At 36.0% G+C, this 20,570-nt stretch overlaps 1 long non-coding RNA gene across 3 annotated transcripts in view; it reads left to right on the forward strand.

Moving 5' to 3' along the window:
* LOC111093667 overlaps window positions 1-19,285 on the forward strand; it is an 84,741-nt gene extending 65,456 nt beyond the window's left edge. For 2 of the 3 annotated variants that reach the window (XR_005382832.1, XR_005382830.1), the window contains 3 exons: window positions 10,756-10,948; window positions 17,600-17,695; window positions 18,586-19,285. This is a non-coding gene — a long non-coding RNA (uncharacterized LOC111093667). Of the gene's footprint in view, window positions 1-10,755; window positions 10,949-12,724; window positions 13,103-17,599; window positions 17,696-18,585 lie in introns of those variants that run through there. The other variant, XR_005382831.1, reaches the window with a different exon arrangement.
* Window positions 19,286-20,570: the final 1,285 nt, after the last annotated feature.

The raw sequence follows: 20,570 nt of genomic DNA on the forward strand, positions 1-20,570 counted from the left end.
AAAAAACGAATTGAACTATTAAAATACGATTTTGTTTAATACAGTGGGAAATAATTTCTAAATTTGGAATCATAACTCCTATATCCTTATTCTAGCTCTCTCAGTTATAAAATTTAAACAAGTTATATTTAAATGCTCTGAGTCTCATTTTTCTTGTCTATATATGGGTGATACTCAAATTAAAACCTTATACGTTTGGCACATAATTTAACTTAGTATGTAATTTTCCTTGTACTTTAAGTATAGAATTGTGTCTTATATGTGTAAGGACCCAAATAATAGTTTGTGAGCAAAATGAGATGGAAAATTTTGAAACATAGCCTGAACTTTTGGCTTGTAATGTCTAGATTTAAGCACTCAATTAAGCCATCTTTTAGAGGAAATCATACATTGTTTAATGTTAAAAAAGAAATAATTAGCTGGATTTAAGCATTAATGCATTTAACCAATAAATATTTATTCATTTTTCTCATGTTAAAGTACAACACCAAAAAAAAAAAAAAAGTGAGAAGATAACCTACAGGATGGGGGGAAATTTCTGCAATAACTACATCTTTTTATTAAATAATACATGTGACAGAATATATTTTAAAAACTTAAAACTCAATATCCAAAGACAAATACAATTTAAAAACAGTCAAAGGATCTAAATAGACATTTCTTCAAAGAGATATACAAATGGCTAACAAGTATTTGAAGAATGCTTGACATCATTAGACATCAGGAAAAGGCAAATGAAATCACAAGATACCACTTCATAGACACTAGCATGGTTATAATCAAAAAGGCAGAAAATTGAAAGTTTTGGTAAGGATGTGGAGAAATTGGAATCATACATAGCTGGTGGGAATGTAAAGGACTCAGTTACATGGGAAAACAGTGGCAGACTAAACAGAGTTGGCAGAAAAAAAACAAAAAACAAAAAAACCAACAACAACCAGAAATTCTACTCCTAGGTATATATCCAAAAAAATAAAAACACATGTCCACAAGAATAGTTGTACATGAATATTCATAGCAGCACTATTCATAATAGCCAAAAAGTGGAAGCAACACAATGCTTATCAGCTGGCAAATGGAGAAATAAAATGCAGTGTACTCACACGATGGGATATTATTCAGCACTGAAAAGATATGGAATACTGAGACAGATTACAACATGGATAAGCCTTGCAAATATTATACCATGTAAAAGATGCCAGTCATAAAAGACCACTTGTCATAGGTTTTGTTTTATATGAAATGCCAGAATAGGCAAATCGATAGGGGCAGAAGGTGTATCAGTGGTTTCCTACGGGAACTCGGAGTGACTGTTAATAGAAGTAAAAAATAATCATGAAGAAAATATATATGTGGAAAGTGGAAAAATGCTAATAACTTTGGGGTTAAAGAACATGGGAAAATAAAAATATTGAAATTGAATAATGTTGAAAGCACCATCTGTCAAATGTTTGACACAGGTAAAACAGTATGTAGCTTTAGCTTTAGAAAGACTAAAAACAAAAAGAGCCAAGTGTTTGACCCTAGGAATAAGAAAAAAGCAATCAAACAAACAAACAAACTTAATTAGAGAAAAATGTGGAATGGATAGAAAACTGAAACTTTGTTTTTTGGAAAGAGCCATATGGGCTCCTGGATGGCTCAGTCAGGTAAGCATCCAATTCTTTTTTTTTTTTTTTAAGATTGTATTTATTTATTCATGAGAGACACAGAGAGAGAGAGGCACAGACACAGGCAGAGGGAGAAGCAGGCTCCATGCAGGGAGCCCGACGTGGGACTCAATCCCGGGTCTCCAGGATCACACCCTGGGCTGAAGGAGGCGGTAAACCGCTGAGCCACCTGGGCTGCCCAAGCATCCAATTCTTAATTTCAGCTCTGGTCATGATCTCAGGGTCGTGAGGCTGAGCCCCTCATTGCTCTAAGCTGAACAGGGAGCTTGCTTGAGATTTTCTCTCTCTCTCTCCCTCTGCCCCTCCCCTTGCTAACTCTTGCTCACTTTCTCTCTCTCAAAATAAATAAATCTTAAAAAAAAAAAGTCATATTTAACCCCATGGCAAGACAGATAAAGAAAAAAGAAAAGAAAGATTCAAGTAAACAAAATCCAGAATATTAAGAGAAGAGAACATAAAGAAAGAGGTTAAAAGAAACATGATAAAATATTGAGAATGGCAACAAACTTAAAAACTAGATAAAATGAAAATATTCCTTCCCAAATACATGTTAAAATTAGTCTGAGAAGAAATAAAATCTTGAATACATCAAAACCACTGATGAAGCTAAAATAGTAAGAATATAATTTAAGGGCCAAATCTTATGAGAGACACCAAAGAGACAGCACATCCTGATGGTTTTATATGTCATATCTAATGTGCAATATCAACCAAACATTTTAGCAAAATATTATTCCTATCTTCTACAAGTTGCTCCACAAAAGAGATGTGAGGGTGCTCTGAACTAACTTGATAATGCAGTAAAACATGGACTCCCAGACTGAATAAAGATAATGGATTAAATAAGTCTGTTCAGCTTCAAATAACAGAAAAACCAACCTCCTTTCTGTGGAAACAAAGCTCAGGCTGTTTTTATCTCTCTACTCTTGTCAGTGCATCAGGCTGGCTTTGATCCTCATCCTTGTGGTTTCATGGCTGGAAGTGGACTGTTGCCAACTCCATGTTTCATAACCCCCTTCAGGTCAATGAACGGGGAGAAATGGAGAGCCAGGTACATTCCTCTTCTTTATCACTCACACAAGAGTAACCTCCTCACGTGACTTCTGCTCCAATGTCTTTGGCCACAATCCGATCATGGGGCACAGTTACCCAGAAGGAGGTTAGGGACCTGAAGAACATGACGATTTTGATTTACTCTGATCAGAGGTCTTCAAAGGATAATATGGGAACGTGCCCTTTTTAGGGAATCTGAAAGGTCAACACTTTTCATAACAATACTAAGATGTTATTTGCCTCCTTTGCTCTCAATTTTTCCACAAGTGTACAGTGGACTTTCCCAGAGACTACGTATGTGATAATTATAATGTTAATGATCTGGTGGCTATGGGATGTATGCTTATGCATTTGTATGTCTTAAATATCTCAGTTTTAATTTCTAATACAGTGAATATCAACCGTTTAACCAATATAAAAGTTCTTTGGTGTCCTTAAAACTTATGAAAAGTGTAATAGGGCTTGCGAAAAAAGATTTCAAAACTTCTGGCATAGACTAATCAAGATCTTTAAACTGCTAGGAAGATAGCTGCACTGAACAAACTGGAGTTTTATTAGCAAAGATGTAGGGTTTAGCACTGAGTAGGAAGCTAATGAAGTCTGATCAATCTATTGAAGAAAACAAAATTATAGGACTACTCTCACCTTATAAGCAGTTAATTTCTAAGTGAATTATGAGGAAAATGACCACAACGTTATATTAAAAATGGATACATCAGAGCAAGTAGGATTTAATTCTGGAATGCATAGATGGTTCATCATCAGAAAATTTATTAATGCAATTTGGCAATAAGTGGCCTAAACTATTAAAATCACATGATTAGCTCAATAGACGGATGATAAAGCTCAAAGCCAATTTTATAACAGTAAGGATCAGAAAATTATGAACTAAAGGGACCTTTCACCTGACAAAGAGTATTTACTAAAAACATTTTAAGCAAACACCAGACTAGAAACATTTTTCAAGATCAGAAGCAACACAATATCCTTTACCATGGCACCTGTACAATACCAGTTTGGAGACCCATATTTGGATTTATTTCTAGGATCCATAATTATTTCTGTGAACTTAAAACTAAATTTTATTTTCAGATGATATGGTTATCTAAAAGAAAGCCCAATAGAACCAAAGCTAAAAAAGAGAGCTTGCTAAATACAAAACTATATACTACAAATATCATTGCCACTTTTCTGATCCAATAGCAAGCGACTAGAAACTAAAATTGAGGACACAAAACCTGGCCCCTATAAACTTAGAAAGTTAGACATTTGATCTTCTCTCCTTGCTGTAACTATTAAGAGAGCTAATGTGTCATTTAAGAAACATTTATTGATAAATACTGCAAAGTAGCAGCATCCTTGGTGATTGGCATGCAGCATTGTCAAAAAGACAAAGTCAAAACTAAAGGCATCTTACAGAATGGGAGAAGATATTTGCAAATGACATATCAGATAAAGGGCTAGCATCTAAGATATATAAAGAACTTATCAAACTCAACACTCAAAAAACAAACAATCCAGTGAAGAAATGGGCCAAAGACATGAACATATATTTCTCCAAAGAAGACCTACAAGTGTCCAACAGACACATGAAAAAAAAAATGCTCCACATCACTTGGCATCAGGGAAATACAATTCAAAACCACATCACTCAGAATAGCTAAAATGAACAAGTCAGGGAAAGATAGATATTGGCAAGAATGTGGAAAAAGGAGGACCCTCTTACAGTGTTGGTGGGAATACAAGTTGGTACAGCCTCTCTGGAAAACAGTATGGAGATTCCTCAAGAAGTTAAAAATAGAGCTAAGCTATGACCCAGCAATTGCACTAGTAGGTATTATCCCAAAGATAAGAATGTAGTGGTGCAAAGGGGCACCTGCACCCCAATGTTTATATCAGCAATGTCCACAATAGCCAAACTATGGAAAGAACCCATATCTCCATTGACGGATTAATCCATAAAGAAGCTGTGGTATATATATATATATATATATATATATATATATATATATATATATATATATAATGGAATATTACTTAGCCATCAGAAAGGATGAATACTTATCACTTACATTGACTTGGATGGAACTGGAGGGTATTATGCTGAGAGAAATAAGTCAATCAGAGAAAGATAGTTAGCATACGGTTTCACTCATATGTGGAATAGAAGAAGCAGTGCAGTGAGGGAGACTCTTAACTACAGGAAACCAACTGAGGGCTACTGGAGGGGAGGGAGGCGATGGGATTACTGGATCACAGGCATTAAGGAGGGCACCTTATAATGAGCACTGGGTGTTATACACAACTGATGAATCACTGAACTCTACATTTGAAGCTACTGATATACTATATGTTGGCTAGTTGAAATTTAAATTAAAGAATGAAAAGAAAAAAAAAAACAACCAAAAGACAAACTATCAGCCTTGTTTTAAGGGAACAGCTTAATAAAATGAGGATGTTATGTACCAAAGAAGGTAAATTTGTATGATTATATCTAATACAATAATAAAGCACATTTTTCTTAACATTATTGCTTTTGAAACTGTTTGCTTCAAGTAAAGGGACACAAAACTATTATATTTTATTATATTATATTATATTCTCAAGAGGAATCTTGAGAGTTAGTTAAGTGTTTTTCAAAAATATGTAACTAATTACCTGACATCACTTAAATATTCATTGTAATCTTATAGGTAGTACCATACTCCGGTCTTTTAGACAGAAACAGAAAACAGAAAATTCAGTTCTTGACAATGAGAACTTTAGGAACTAGCTAAGGAGATAAAACATAGGTTCACACAACAATGTGAGAGCAATTACAAAATAAGCACGCAAAATAACCCACAGAAGCTAAATATTGCTTCATAAATTAATGTGTGCAAAATAATTATTTATAAATAATTTCCATGTTTGTAAACATCTCCACTGTGGACAGTTTCCAGCTACCAATGGTTTAACGGAATTCCTTATACTGACATAATTTCCTTAATACTCACAAATTGGTGTGAGCTGGCTCCAGCATACAGTCTATATTTTATTTTATTTTAATTTAACAAACCTTCGTGTAATGGGCTTTCAACAGATGACGATGAGAGAGCTGCTCTGCTATATATGAAACCCTGATAAGTCTATATTTTATTTTATTATTTTTGAAGATTTTATTTATTTATTCATGAGAGACACAGAGAGGGAGGTGGAGACATAGGCAGAGGGAGAAGCAGGCTTCTCTCAGGGAGCCCGATTCAGGACTCCATCTGCGGACTGTGGGATCACGCCCTGAGCTGAAGACAGACCCTCAACCACTGAGCCACCCAGGTGTCCCTACATTCTAAATTTTAAAAACATCTTCTCTTTCATTATATCTAGAAGTTACTCTGATCACTGGAGAGAGATGTGGAGGTGTTTTCTTGTTAGACAATTCAAGTCTCAACATACCGTATTTCTCATGTTTTATTAGAAACTCTACAAATGTCATCTGAAATATGTGAATCCTTTTAATCTGTGAAACCATACCCTTAATCATTGTGTGTATTTAAAACATGTTTTGTAACCTATATATATATATATAGGTTTTATATTTGTTAGTGATCTCTCCTTTGCATTTCATTGAGACCATTTTTCTTTCTTCAGAGAGTAGCTTCATCTCAGAGAAAACTTTTTCTTTTCATCCATGTCCTCCAGTCAAATTCATTTTTCTCCAATATTCTTTTCATGTTTGCTTTACAAACTTCTTTACTGTTCCCTAAAAACTTAGCAGCTACTTGTGAAACATCATGGACTCGGTTTATCCAAGATGCTGCCATGTAGATTATTTGTGATAGAAATGTGAGAGTCAAGCTAGATACTGTTCTTTGTGACAGTTGTTCTGTTGATGTTTCTGCATTAGACCCTGGAAAAGCTGCAGTTCCCTGGGGTCATTTGGTATAATTACGTTAGTGGCACCCGAGGTAGTGGTGTTACTGGCTTTGAGCTTGGGGTGTCTTGAAAGCAGGGGGAGATGCAGACAATTTGTCTGAAATTCTAGCTGTCTGCCTCCTTTGTACATGGAGACATAAGGTTGATGCCCAGATTATTTTAGTGTCCAGGAAGGACTGTGGGAGACATACTCTTAAATTGCAAAGGCAGTTTCACATCAAATCTTTTATTAAAGTCATTACCACTTAGTCTCCATAAATCTCAATAGGTCACTTAACTGGAGAAAATAAGGATGTGACATGCATTAATATAATGTGGGCAGAGGTAAGGTGAGGATCAAGAGAGATAAAAAGGAGGAAGGAAAATGTTTTGAAAAAGTATGAAAATGCATTTACATCAAAAAGACTCATTTAAACTGTTCAGTTTTGATAAGGGGACGAAAAAAAATAACTCATTTATAGCTAGGGTCATGAACAAGTGCATGTAATATATATTGAAATCTCAAAGAATCAGTTTCCTGTAGGAAATTTCTTCATTTGATGTATTATAGTATAAAATAAGTAAAGGTAATGAGGTAAAGGTATGATCTTACATGTACATGTTTTAAAGCCTAGGTAAAGACATTTGACATTCTCATACCTTTACAAACATGAATTGATAGGAGTGAAATGGGTAATGATGAGATGGTACTTTCAACTTAAATTGAACAACGATTTATGATCATGTAACATATGAAAATTATTCTGTACGTTCTCTGGTGAGCGCAGTTATGAATAAACTGTATGCCCTTAACCATTAAGAGCTTATAACTCAGCAGAGGAAATCAAATCGTATATAATTAGATTTAATAGGTGGCAGGCCGTGACAAGAGCTTCACAGTGGTACAAATGGGCCATGATAACTTTGGGAAGAAGGAATTTGGTTCTGGGTGGAGAGTGTCTAGTAAAATTTTGGTTAACTTATGGTTTTGAAGAAGAATATTAATAGAGAAATGGGAATTATAGAGGAAATACCTGGAGAGTAGGGACCTCCTCTTTTTATCATTCATTTATTAGTCAAATCTTGATTGTTCTATTGTATGCCAGACACTGAGTTAGATGGTGGGAAGAAGATGAATGCAGTGTGGTCCCTGCCCTCAAAGAAATTACAGTGATTGTTCATGTCATGGAAGCAATTGATCTTTTTCCCTTTCTTCTGCAGTATAAACATATTGATACAAATTTTTAAACAACTGTTTAACCAGTCAGTTAGAGTTATAAAGGTTGAAAATTAAATCAGACCAGATATCATATAAAGATGATAGAGTGGGGAAGAGCCAACAGAATTCGTGAACTGTAGCATTAGCGCTGTGACGTACCTGGCATACTTGACATCTTTTTTTTTTTTTTTTAACATTCCTCTCTTCTCTGTGACAAGATTATTTTGAGTAATAATTATGTAATAAGTAACAATAATCACAATCAATTTTATTGATTGCTCTTTATTAATAAAACAATTTAAACAGAGAATTGCTTTCAATTTTAAAGCTACTAAAATCTATTAAAGTATTTCACATGGGGCACCTGGGTGGCTCCATCAGTTGTGTGTCTGACTCTTGGTTTTGGCTCAGGTCATTATCTCAGCAGCATGTGATCAAGCTCCACACCGGACTCTGCACTGAGTGAGGAAGTCTGCTGGAGATTCTCTTTCTGCCTCTCCCTCTACACTCCCCTGCCCCTGCTCTCTCTCTTTCAAATAAATAAATACATCTAAAAAAAATTTCACTTGTGCACTAAAATCGCACTTCAATAATTGTATTAGTTTCCCGTAGCTACTGTAACATGGTACCACAAACTCAATGAGTTAAGACAACACAAATTTATCACCTTACAATCCTGGAGGTCAGAGGTATGACATGGGTCTCAAGATATTAAAATCAAGCCACAGGCAGGGACTGTTTTTTCTGGAGGCTCAAGAGGGGCCACTCTCTTTCCTTCCCTGTTTCTAAAGATTGCCCCTCTTCCTTCTTCAATCCAACAATCATATCATTCCAACCTCTCCTTCCTTGTTTCATCTCTTCACTCTCCTGCCTCCCTCTTTCATTTATACTGACGTTGTGATCACATTGAGCCCACCCTAATAATCCACTATGATCTCACCATCCCAGTATCCTTAAGTTTATCACCTCTGTAATTTCTTTCTGCTGAGTAAGGTAACAGGTTCACAGATTCAGGGACACCTTTGGGTGGGTGGGTATCATTATTTGCTTAACATGCCAATCCAAAGTATTGTGTATTATGGTTTGCCCTTTGTTTCAGTTTTACATTTCAAACACCCACACCACACACACACACACATACACACACACAATGCTCACATAGACTTACAGAATTGAAGGAACTCAAGTTCTGTTTATTTGTTTTTTTTTTTTTAATTTTTGGTCTTTATAATCACTGTGTTCTATTCATTTATTTCTAACAAATTAAACACAAGAATATGTTTATTCCTAATCTAATTTATTAGACACAGGGATTTTCACAGGCATTAGAGAAATGAACTACCCCAAAAGTGAGCTTGAAAAATTCTGCATTGCTAGGAATTTATTCTTGTTATCAATCCATATAGTTGAGCTCACATAGGTCAGGGCCAATTGCATATTGGGAGTTGCCTGAAATCACTTTAATATAAAAAACAATATTCAAAAAAAAAACAATATTCATTAAAGTTCATGCCATAAAAATGTGCTAATGTTAAACTTCTTTGTAAGTTAATGGAATTCAACAGTAACTGCAGCGATTGTTTAGAATTTAGACCATCAAAAGTTTTTTTCACAGAGGAGTAATTTACCACTAGCATCATTTAGGATCCTTGGAGCACAGTGATAAGAAAAAGTAGAGTGATTTGCATCCCTGCATTGCCCATCTGCAGGGGAGTCTGTTCCTGCTTCCCTACCTTTGGTTTGCCACTGAATCAATTAGATTCTTCCCAGGTGTGTTTTTTTAATGCCTGTTTATCAAAGTCTAATCTGAGTATTTCAGGTACAGTAAGTGCTGCTAAAATGAGACATACATGTTCCTAAAAATCACTATACAAATTCACTCTGTTGCGACTTTGTTAAAATAGCATTGTTAAGTAGAGCTCAGAGTATCTGAGGGTGAGCTGTGGTTTAACAAAAGAGCACAGAGGAATCAAAATTGAGAAATTGATTAGAGGAGGTTTCATAGCACACCTTGAGAGGCTGCTTGGGGAAGTCAAGGCAGGGTGTAGGCAGGGAAAGTAGCCGAATCTGGAGCACATGCCTTTACTAGGGTTGCGGGCAGGGGGCTTTGGGGTTCTGGGCTAAGGCCAGTTTGGTCAATTCAAATCAAAAGGAGTGGGGTTTTAGTAAATTTTTCAGGGATCTTAATCTATGGGGTGCACAAGGGGAAGCCCTGGAAGGGCTGGGGAGAGTGCTTATCACAGGGGCAGTTGGGGAAGTTATATCAAAAACTTACTTTCATGTATGTGTGGGCTTTTATTTAGGGCTTGAGCTTGCATGAGGGGCTAGGGTCAGTTAAAGTCCCCTGCGGGCCACTTGACCACACAAAACAGATCCCAAGGCAGCAATACCATAGAGTGGTTTAACCAATCTCTTATATACAGTTAAGATCACAGATTTATGGGGAAAAATGGGGTTAGAGGCACAAACACGTAAACACTTCAATGACAAATTAGAAAAAGATAGGAAGCTCATACAAATGGTAGCATAGTTCTATACTTTCTAAGTGGTTGGGAAAATAGATAAATAATTCAATATGAAACTTTACCTTGACAGAGAGATCTGATGTTTACTTGGGAGGGGGCCTCAGAATTATGGCCTGAGAGTCAGTGAAGTGGCGAAGCGAGAATGATCTGAAATCTGCCAGAGTTGTAATGCCAGCTATGTAATGGTGCGGCTCGCAGCTCAGCTGAGATAACCGGTAGATATCTGAGGAGTGCGCATGTGTGCATTTTGTACATTCCTTTGCATCTTGGTTCAGAACGGGGCAGTTTTTCTATTGTCATGTAGTTTTTCCTCACTTATGAAATTGCACATAAGCAAAAGTGAAATGTGCATCATGCTTAAACTGTTCCTTAACTATCAATCTCATTGCAACAGATTTCTGTTTCCAAAGGAAGCATCATAGCAGGGCCCCGCCTGATGTCACTTCAACTCCGAGTGCCAACATGAAAACACGCAAAAGCCTGTTTTCCAACTTGTAGATCAGAAAACAGGCCTGATACTGGGAGACATGTTTTCATATCAAGTACGCAGCATTCTGACAAAGCTCCTCCGTCCCCACCTTTCTCAGGTAAGACGAACAGACACCAGTCTTGACTTCAGAATCTTTCTAAGGACAAAATTTCCAGAGAGACTGCCAATCAATTGGAATTGGCATAAAGAGATGAAAAACTGCTTTGCCATCAGTGATAGTGGGAAAAAGCATGGGTTCTGAAGTCATGTGGACCTGGGTTCAAATCTTGACTCTTTGCTCTCACTTGTAAATTGTGAGTCTTGAAGAGTTAAATGAACTCCCTCAGCCTCTGTTCTCTGAACTATAAAACTGCGTCGATAATGCCTACTTCAAATGGTTGTTGTGGGAATGAAATAAGGCCATATAGACAGGGCACCTGATATAGTGTCTGCACCCGTCTGCCTTGAGTAGTATTCTTAACTTCCCTTTGGGGGAAAAAAAAGCAAAGAAATAAATCTTGATTAAGAATAGAGGATAAGGTGGAGGTGTTTGAGTTAACTCATAAAACAAAACGATCATCTTTCTTTCAGGGGTGCATACCTTCTCTGCCCTGTGCATGCAGACAGGCAAATTTGAGTGGGATATTACCAAACGGCAAATACATGGCACATGTTGCCTGGATTCACAAAGTAATCCTCGGTTAAATACAGATCCACTGAAATTTTGCTTTATCTTCACTTTTTGTCATCTGCCCTAGCCACTAGGTAATGCTCTATAGAACTGAGCTTTGAACAAAATATTTTGGCTGCTCCTCATGGGAAGCAGGTGTATGTGAGATGGATTTTAAAGCTAAACCCACAAAGATGTCAACAGAGAATGCCTCGATCTTTAAAAAAAAAAAATGTTGACTATTTGCAATACAAACTTAAGCATGCTGGACTGAAGATAATAAGCCCCAATTCAAAATAATTTCTTAATAATATATCAAAAAGATTAAGCATAGAAAACAGGGAAATTCTTGCTTATTTTCTTCAAAAATAATAAAATAGGCATTAAACTAATTTTAAAAGATGCTGTTGAAAGGCAATCTACATATTTCTTTCAGCTGGTGAAATAGAGACTGTCTTAAAACTGATTACAATCTGGCAAAAAGGTGGGTAGTATTGCTCTAAGATGTAAATTGCCCAACTACAATTCTTGCTATCAAAGGCACCACACTCTAAAGCTTTAGTCATTTCAGAGGCAGAGATCTGTTTCCTTTGTATTGTAATCTTTAGACAAGAAGATTCATGCTCATAAACATGCACAACAATAAAGCTACCCAGGGCAGATGAAATAGGTACGTTGGCAGAGCACAATGTTGTTTCTGCCGTAGCTATGCCAGTTACATGATCCCTACTGGAAGCTGCTCGTTAGCTGAGACATTATTTCAATTCAGAGGAATTGAACACCAGTGAGGGTTCATGTTCTGGTATAAAAATGGAAGTGCTGAGCTAAAGTCAAATAGAAGTCAGAGCTCCAGGAAAGTAGGAGAGGAAATTATTTCTGCTCCAAGCTCATGCTAAGGATGTACAAATTCATGCCAGCTTTAACCTGGGTTTAGACTAAATAGGGTGTCAGATATTTTCATTTAATAAGAATATAATAATGAGGAAGGATTTTATACATTATTAGTATTTTTATTAATTTCCTGTGAAAGTGCTGTTTTTCAATTATTCTAGGCAACTATATTGCAGGGCATAAAGAGAATAGAATATCATTGTTTTTTTTTTCAGCCAGACAAAAAGTTGTGGATTGTGTGTTTGATATGACAGAGAAGGTGCATTCTAATCCGTTAAACCAGTAGTTCTTTCTGAATGTGGACTAGAACCACACCCTTCTCTTTCTCAACAGTTAAAGGGCAGAAATTCACCTGGACGCTGGGTGTTTTTGTAATAGATCTCCAGGAATGCACGTTTTAAATATCTCAATGACGGCCCAAGATTCTCAATTTTCATGTGACAGTGGCAACAGGTCTGATGGAAAGCAGCAGATAGCCTTGTGATGTGTCAAAGTGGCACCAGTGTCCAATGAAACTGATTCCTGCTGGAAGATGTCACTTAATATGGCATTATCTAGACTACCCACGTAAACCCAGTTGACTTGCCATCTGTTCCACAGTGAAACTGGCACAGTCTCTAAGAGGAAACATACTGCCATCCTATATAATGGCCATTGGGATGGAAAGCCAATTGACCATGATAAGTTCTGTTGATTAATTGTTGATGTTGAAATAAAGATTGTAAGCCAAAAAAAATGTATAAGACTCCTTCATCCTGAATTTTGTTTTTTTCATTGTGAATTTTTATGCTAAAAATGATTTCATGTTGTCTACTAAATTGTTGTATTTTATACTTATAGTAAACATGATACTTATAGACATTTGAGACTAATAAATCAGGTTTATGAAATCATTAATTATGTGCTGCCAAGTCTTAGGATGGAATGTTAATTTTGTTGTTTTCTACACACTATACACCCATACAGACACGTGCACACGGTAAGTGTGTTTGCACTTACCATACTATGACTCATATGAGCATTCTAAGATGTTGTTCTGATAGGCAATTATTTCTCTACTAAGAGAAAATGATCTCTGTACCTATGCCCACTAACTCACATCAGTGAATTCCTCTCATAATAGTTCCCTTGCAAAGGGGTTGCCATATCTGAACTAGCTTAGCACCAGGAACACAGAATGAGCTTATCAGTATCAAAAAAGATATTGCAAAAATCATCTTCATGAACTTCTAAGACTGTAAATGGATGGCCCTTGGATTCTGCAGCTACTGGAGCTGTAATTTTTCTGTGTGTTTTCTTTAACTGCCTCTCCACGATGGGCTGTTGCATCTAAGTCAATGCCTGTCTTACAGTTTATGGCTAGTTTGCAGTTATTCCCATCTTATTGTTAAATCATACACCCATTTTACAGCTTTAGTCTATGTCTATCTTACAGTTCATATACAAAGATCAGTTTTTCTTTTGCCTATATTGTGTTTAAAATTAGTTATATTGATTCATTGATGAATTTAGTCATGAATCCATGTTTCATTTAAATGATAGGTAAATCCATGTTCAGGGTAGGAAGGAGCTTACTCTGTAAGAGCAGAAGAGAGAGAGAAAAAAATCTGACTGGCCCTTGGTCAGACATGGGCAGGTGCACCAATCAGCCCCACAGTGAGAAAGCTATAATGATGAGATATGTTATGGACTTGTTGGCTTCAACTCCATCAATCATGGAAAACACTGAGAACAATTAGATTTGACATTGATAGACCCCCACACTCAAAACTCTAGGGAAAGGGATCCCCTCTGCCAACTGCTTGCCAAACAAGACTCTTAACTGTTTGTATAAAATATCTGGCTCCTTAAGAATGAAGGTATCCAAATTAAACCTAAGCAAGGGGGCTATGTTAATTTGAACTGAAGCTTTATTCTAGACAAGAAAGCAAATGACATTTGGAAAGGATTTTAAGATGATCCTTGAAAACTCCCTGTACTTTATCTTTCCAGATATGCAGAAAGGAATTTGTAAAACTCAAGGGAGACAAACCATTTTGGCAATTTATCAAATTGCTTTTCTGGTTTTATCGGTGCCTTTGAACTTTGTTTTCTGCCATTTGTGGAGTATGTACAATTATATTTTATTCCTTTTTGTCACAAAAGATTTTGCAAACACATACTTGTGATATTTATATATGCATAATATAAATGTGTTACGGAATGAAGGCAAAACAAAGCAGGAAAAAAACAAAGCAGGAAAACATTTTTGGCAATTGCTGAAGCTATCTATGCATAGTATTTGAACTTAAGCGTTACTGTGAAGATACTGGAAAATATTTCACATATATAGTTTGGTAATTCTGGTTCTTAAACATTTAAGCAACATGTATTGTAAGAAACAAATTCAAAAAAATAAAATAGGGGAGCCTGGGTGGCTCAACATTTGAGTGTCTGTCTTCAGCTAGGGCATGATCCCCAGAGTCTGGGGATCGAGTCCCATATTGGGCTCCTTGTGAGTATAAAAGTATAAAGTATAAAGTATAAAAAAAATAAAAAAGAAAATAAGCTAACCCTGAGAATTACTAAATTTTCTTGTTTGTTAAAATCCCCTAAGTGGCTAAAAGATTATTCTAATTGTTTTTAAAATGTGCTTTTGCCTTATTAATCTTCTAAAAATTATTTTGCCATTTCTATTGTCAAATGCTTTGAATATGTGAATTTTTTCCCTAAATGTTTCTATTTTCTTTTTTTAAATATTTTATTTATTTATTCATGAGAGACAGAGAGAGAGAGAGAGCCAGAGGGAGAAGCATGCTCCCCGCAGGGAGCCCCTGATGTAGGACTCGATCCCGGGATCCCAGGATCACGCCCGGGGCCAAAGGCAGATGCTCAACCGCTGAGCCACTGAGGCGCCCCTGTTTCTATTTTCTACATGCCTCTCTTTTAAAGTAAAATCCAATGCAAAGGTATTTGTTAACTTTTTTTGGAACATGCTTGGGACAAAGTACATCATGATGAAAATTCTTTCAGACCACATGATGGCTGCTTTAGAGCAAAACTGACATATATGAAACTGGTCTCTAGCTTGTCATTCAAAAAAGAATCCGAGTCAACATAAGTTATTGCACCTTCAAGATCAATTTAGGAAAAGATATCAAGACAAGAAGTAATATTTTTGCTCAGCATATTTCTCTTCTTTAGGGTAAAATCTCTGAGAGCAGATATGGTCTCTTTAATATGTTCTCCAAGGCAGCCAATACAAAGAAAACCTCTTATTCGTGTCCCAGGCAGAGACACCTACCTTCCCTATCTATCATATTAGTTGGTTTAGATTTGACTGCATACTTTAAAAAATGACAGTAATACAAACAAGTTGGGACTTCGCTTTTTTTCTAATACAAAAGAATCTTCCTTTGATTCTAACTTTCTGTTTCTAGAGTGACGACACAGTCTCAGTATCATCACCTTTGGATTTCAGGCCCAAAGATGGAGAAAACCAAAGGCAACAAGGGAGTGTCTTCCAGAAATATTATGCCTTTATAAAGCAACCTTCATGGAAGTTATATAAGCTCCAACTTCATCTTATATCTGATTGGCCAGAACCTAGTCACTAGCATGACCACATCTTGCTGAAGCAGAGGCTGGGGAATGTATTCTTTTATTTAGAGTGGTAACATGCTCTGAGAATTTGTGTAATGCTACTGAGGAGTAAAGGAAAAAAAGTGGCAGGAACCTTATAGTCTGTATCACAGCTATAAGTCTTAAATAATTCTACCTCATTAAGAAAAGCTTTCCAGGGCAGCCCAGGTGGCTCAGAGATTTAGCGCTGCCTTCGGCCTGGGGTGTGATCCTGGAGACCTGGGATCGAGTCCCATGTCGGGCTCCCTGCATGGAGCCTGCTTCTCCCTCTGCCTGTGTCTCTGCCTCTCTCTCTGTGTCTCTCATGAATAAATAAATAAAATATTTTTTTAAAAAAGAGAGAAAAGCTTTCCAGTTTTTCTCACATTGACATTATTCTCTTTGACTTTCTAGTCATATCTACACTTGTAATCAGTTATTTTGCATGTAATCAAATACTAACAAACATTACTGTTTGTATGTTTCATTTATGAATACCTTCATGCCTTCTCTCCTCACAAGTGACCTATTCAATTCTTTGAAAGGAACGTCATATCTTAAGCTCCTTGTTACAATCCACAGAGTCCTCTTTTTTAAGAAACACTGCTTACTTTAAATTAGGCACCCATTAATATTGTTTGTTTCAATTCGTTTCACATCTCTATTCTTTTTTTTTAAGATTCTATTTATTTATTCATGACAGACACACAGAGAGAGGCAGAGACCTAGGCAGAGGGAGCTCCCCGTGAGGAGTCTGATGTGGGACTTGATCCCCAGATGCTCAACTACTGAGCCACCCAGGTGCCCCCACATTTCTATCCTTAATTGTGTAATTGAATGACGTTCTTTGCCTTATGACTCCATACAGATAATGGGAACTATTGGAAAAAACCTGAACTAATATGGAGGAAAGAAATGTAGTTAGTTCACTGAGATTAACTTTATGCCTAAGATACATTGTATACTATATTAACTCCTTTCACTAGAATATTACTGAAAATGTTTATTTCTATATATTAAAGTAATTTCCTAGAACTTAACAGGGCCTATTTATTCTTTTTCTTGTCTAGATTCATTAAAATTATGTGGAAAGTATGGATGTAACAGTTGTAGTTTTCTCTATATATTTATGCCTTTGTAACATAAGATGAAAATCAGCTCATTGCAAAATAATAGACCAATCCTTAAGTTTGTTGTTTTTGTTTCATTCCTCATGCAACTAAGTTGAGAGAAGCCCTTCATGTAAGGGTAAGAAGAGGCACTGTGGCTGGCTCACTACCCTCATGATCTGATTAGACTGAGCAAGTAAACAGCACTCCTCAATGATACCTAAATTCCTTTGCATTAGGTGCCCTCATAAATCAAAGCATTCCCTCTTTTTTTTTTTTCCTGCTAATGCTAAAGTGTGAGGTAGAGACAGATTCAGAATATAGTTATCTGTTACTTGAAAGACCTAGAGAGAGTTATATGCTCTGAGAGCAAATCTAAATCTAAGGGGCTGCTGTAACAGGTTCCTTGAGAAATCTGTTGAGAATCTGAGTTCACAGGGAGAAACTCCTGAGGACAGGGGCAAAATTAATATTTACCTTTTTTTTCTTTCTACATCAGTTGTAAGAAAACCCAAGATGTGTTGAGCTCGCTAGAATCAAAGTTGACTTTGGCAATAGTACTCCTTCATTTGATCCAAATTTACAAGTGGAGAAGGTAATGACTATTCATATCAACAGTCAAGTTCTCAATGACAGAAAGAACTTAGAACTATTACATCACACAAATAATTAATCTAACCACCCCCAGAAGCAACTATTCAAATGTTATAAAAAGAGCCATATTTATGCATATGTTTCAACCCAATGTATATGTTCAGGAACCAATGTTATTAAATATACAGGAAACCCGTAACTGTATAGTATACTAGAATACAGAAGTAGAATACTGCTTGGACTTCTGGTGTTCTCCGCATGTTTAATTCCTGAGGTTTTTAACGTGTAGCTGCACTGTGAATGCACTGTAAATACTATCATTTGTCCATTGTATTAATTTTGTAAAGTCAGACTTTCTGTCCTTTGTGGATTAGGGACAAGTGGACCAAGCTTATAATCTTTGCAGAAGCATCAATTTTATCATGTGCAGCTGTGAAAGTAGGTTCAATGCATTTAATTAATTTGTACCATGTTGGTGAACCAAATGGATGCTCCTTTCAATATTCTACTTTATTATTTCTGTAGATTTGCATAGATATCTAGGCTGAATTAAATGTGTAACATACAGAGCAGATCTGTATACTTGAAAATGTGATTTTTTATTGTTTACCCAGAATGAGTTTGTTAATCTAAGAATATATAAAGCTTATATTTATCACTTAGATGAGATTAAAATTTGTATTTTCTCTTAATATATAAATTATGAAAAGTCAAAATGTGTATAAGGACTCATGACTATGCTTGATTAGATATTTTATCATATTTTACTTATTTCTTTCTTTCCGTCAGTCTATCTGTCTTTTCTTTCACAGATTATAATATGTGCCAATAAAGAGAGATACAGTTTTCAGTTGCCTCTCTAGCATCTATCTCTCACCTCTTTCTTTTCAGTTACAGCACTCCATTTTTGTTCACGTATCTACTTCTCTACCATGTGACTGAGAGAAAGCTGATCTGGACACTGGAACCTGCTTCATCTGAGCCAGTAAATGTGCAACATTGTCCGGGTGACATTATGCATTCAGAGCTGTACATGAGGAACTAAGTCTGCCCAATTATAGTCCATGATTGAAGGAGAGGTTTCTTTAGCTCTTCCACAAGATCTAACAAAAGACAATGATTCACTTGATATGTCAACAAACTGGGGGCATTGAGGACCCAAATCAAGGAGAAGCTGACAGATCAAAGGATAACAGATTTTAAAAACTTGAATTCTTGATGACAGTACTGAGCTACTGAAAAAAAAAAAATCAGCCTGGGAACCTTACTGACTTCTAAATTGCTTCTTATGTGGGATGAAAAATATCTGAAGATCCACTGTTGATGTGAATGATTTTTATATGATTACTCTTCAAAATGTGATTATTATTTGTATATTTGCACTGTAAGAATATATCTTAAATTTTTACTTTATTTAGCCACGGTCACTATATCTTTGAGCATTGAACATATTTAAGCAACAATATTTCAACACTTCTTTCAAGTGGATTTTTGAAGTTACTGGGTCCAGAGGAGTTTTACGTGTCCCGAATAAAATGCTAATTTGTATATCTATAAGTATGTATTTTTATATTTTTCCTTTTCAAAATTAAAGTCATGCACACTATGTAGTGTTTTATATATAAATAAAATGTTACTTTAAATATGATGGAAGCTGTTGATCTATGTCAATTGTTCTCGATGATAATAGGAATACGTAGTTATGGGATCCCTGGGTGGCTCAGCGGTTTGATGCCTGCCTTTGGCCCAGGGCGCGATCCTGGAGTCCCGGGATCGAATCCCGCATCGGGCTCCCTGCATGGAGCCTGCTTCTCCCTCTGCCTGTGTCTCTGCCTCCGCCTCTGTCTCTCTCTGTGTCTATCATAAATAAATAAATCTTTAAAAAAAAAAAGAATACATAGTTATATTCATCATGGGGCATATAGAGTTTAAATTACATTTATTGGACATCTAGCATGTGCTATGCATTGTTCCAATAGAACAGATAAATAATACATAAATATATGGTTTCCTACGGATACATGACATAAAGACAATAAGGCAAGATTAGGGAGTATCTTGATACAGGGACAAAGAAAGAAAACTATCTCCCACAGGAAGTTTTCTCTAAAGAGTGTTACTCCAGCAAAATTTGAATGAAGTGAGGAGGCAAAATATAATGAAAAGTGTTTTCAGTAGAAAAACTTCAATTATAAAGGCCCTGAGGTAGCTGGAGGTATATTGGTTCTTAGAAGCAGATGGAAGAGAATAAGATGAAAAATGCCTAAGAGATGAAATTAGGGGGATGATTGTGGCCAGATCATATAAAACCTTTCAGGACACTGTAAGAACTTTGAAATTTTTTCAAAGAGTGTGAGAAACCACTGAAGAATTTTGAACAAAGGAATGCTATAATAGGCTTTGTTTTAAAAGGATATATTTGGCTGCTGTGTAGGGCAGGGATAAATGGTATATGTTTGAAAACTGCCTTTCTACTGTCTATGAGCATGAATTTTTCTTTTTGTTTAATTTAATAATTTATTAATTGCACTGATGTATGTCATGATATTAAACCATCTGTGCATTCCTGGAATAAACTCCACTTAATTACATACAGTATTACATACAGTTGACTTTAAGTTGTAATTTTTTTCTCTGGGGTATTTATATTAATAAAGGAGATTGCTTTTCCAACCTTTATTAGGACGTTTGGAGAAACTGAGGCAGATGGCTCAATCTGTTTTCATTATTTGTATGGGAAACATAAAATGGTCAGAAGAGAGCTGGCAAATGTAAAATTACCTTTAGATTAGCAAAAAGTAATTTAAAAAAGAATAGGCTTAATCAATGTTATTGACCCTTTGTTCCTGGATAGGAAGGGAGAAGTCAATCCAGCA

Source organism: Canis lupus, chromosome 32 (genome assembly GCF_011100685.1).
Source record: "Canis lupus familiaris isolate Mischka breed German Shepherd chromosome 32, alternate assembly UU_Cfam_GSD_1.0, whole genome shotgun sequence".
Classification (NCBI taxonomy): Eukaryota; Metazoa; Chordata; class Mammalia; order Carnivora; family Canidae; genus Canis; species Canis lupus.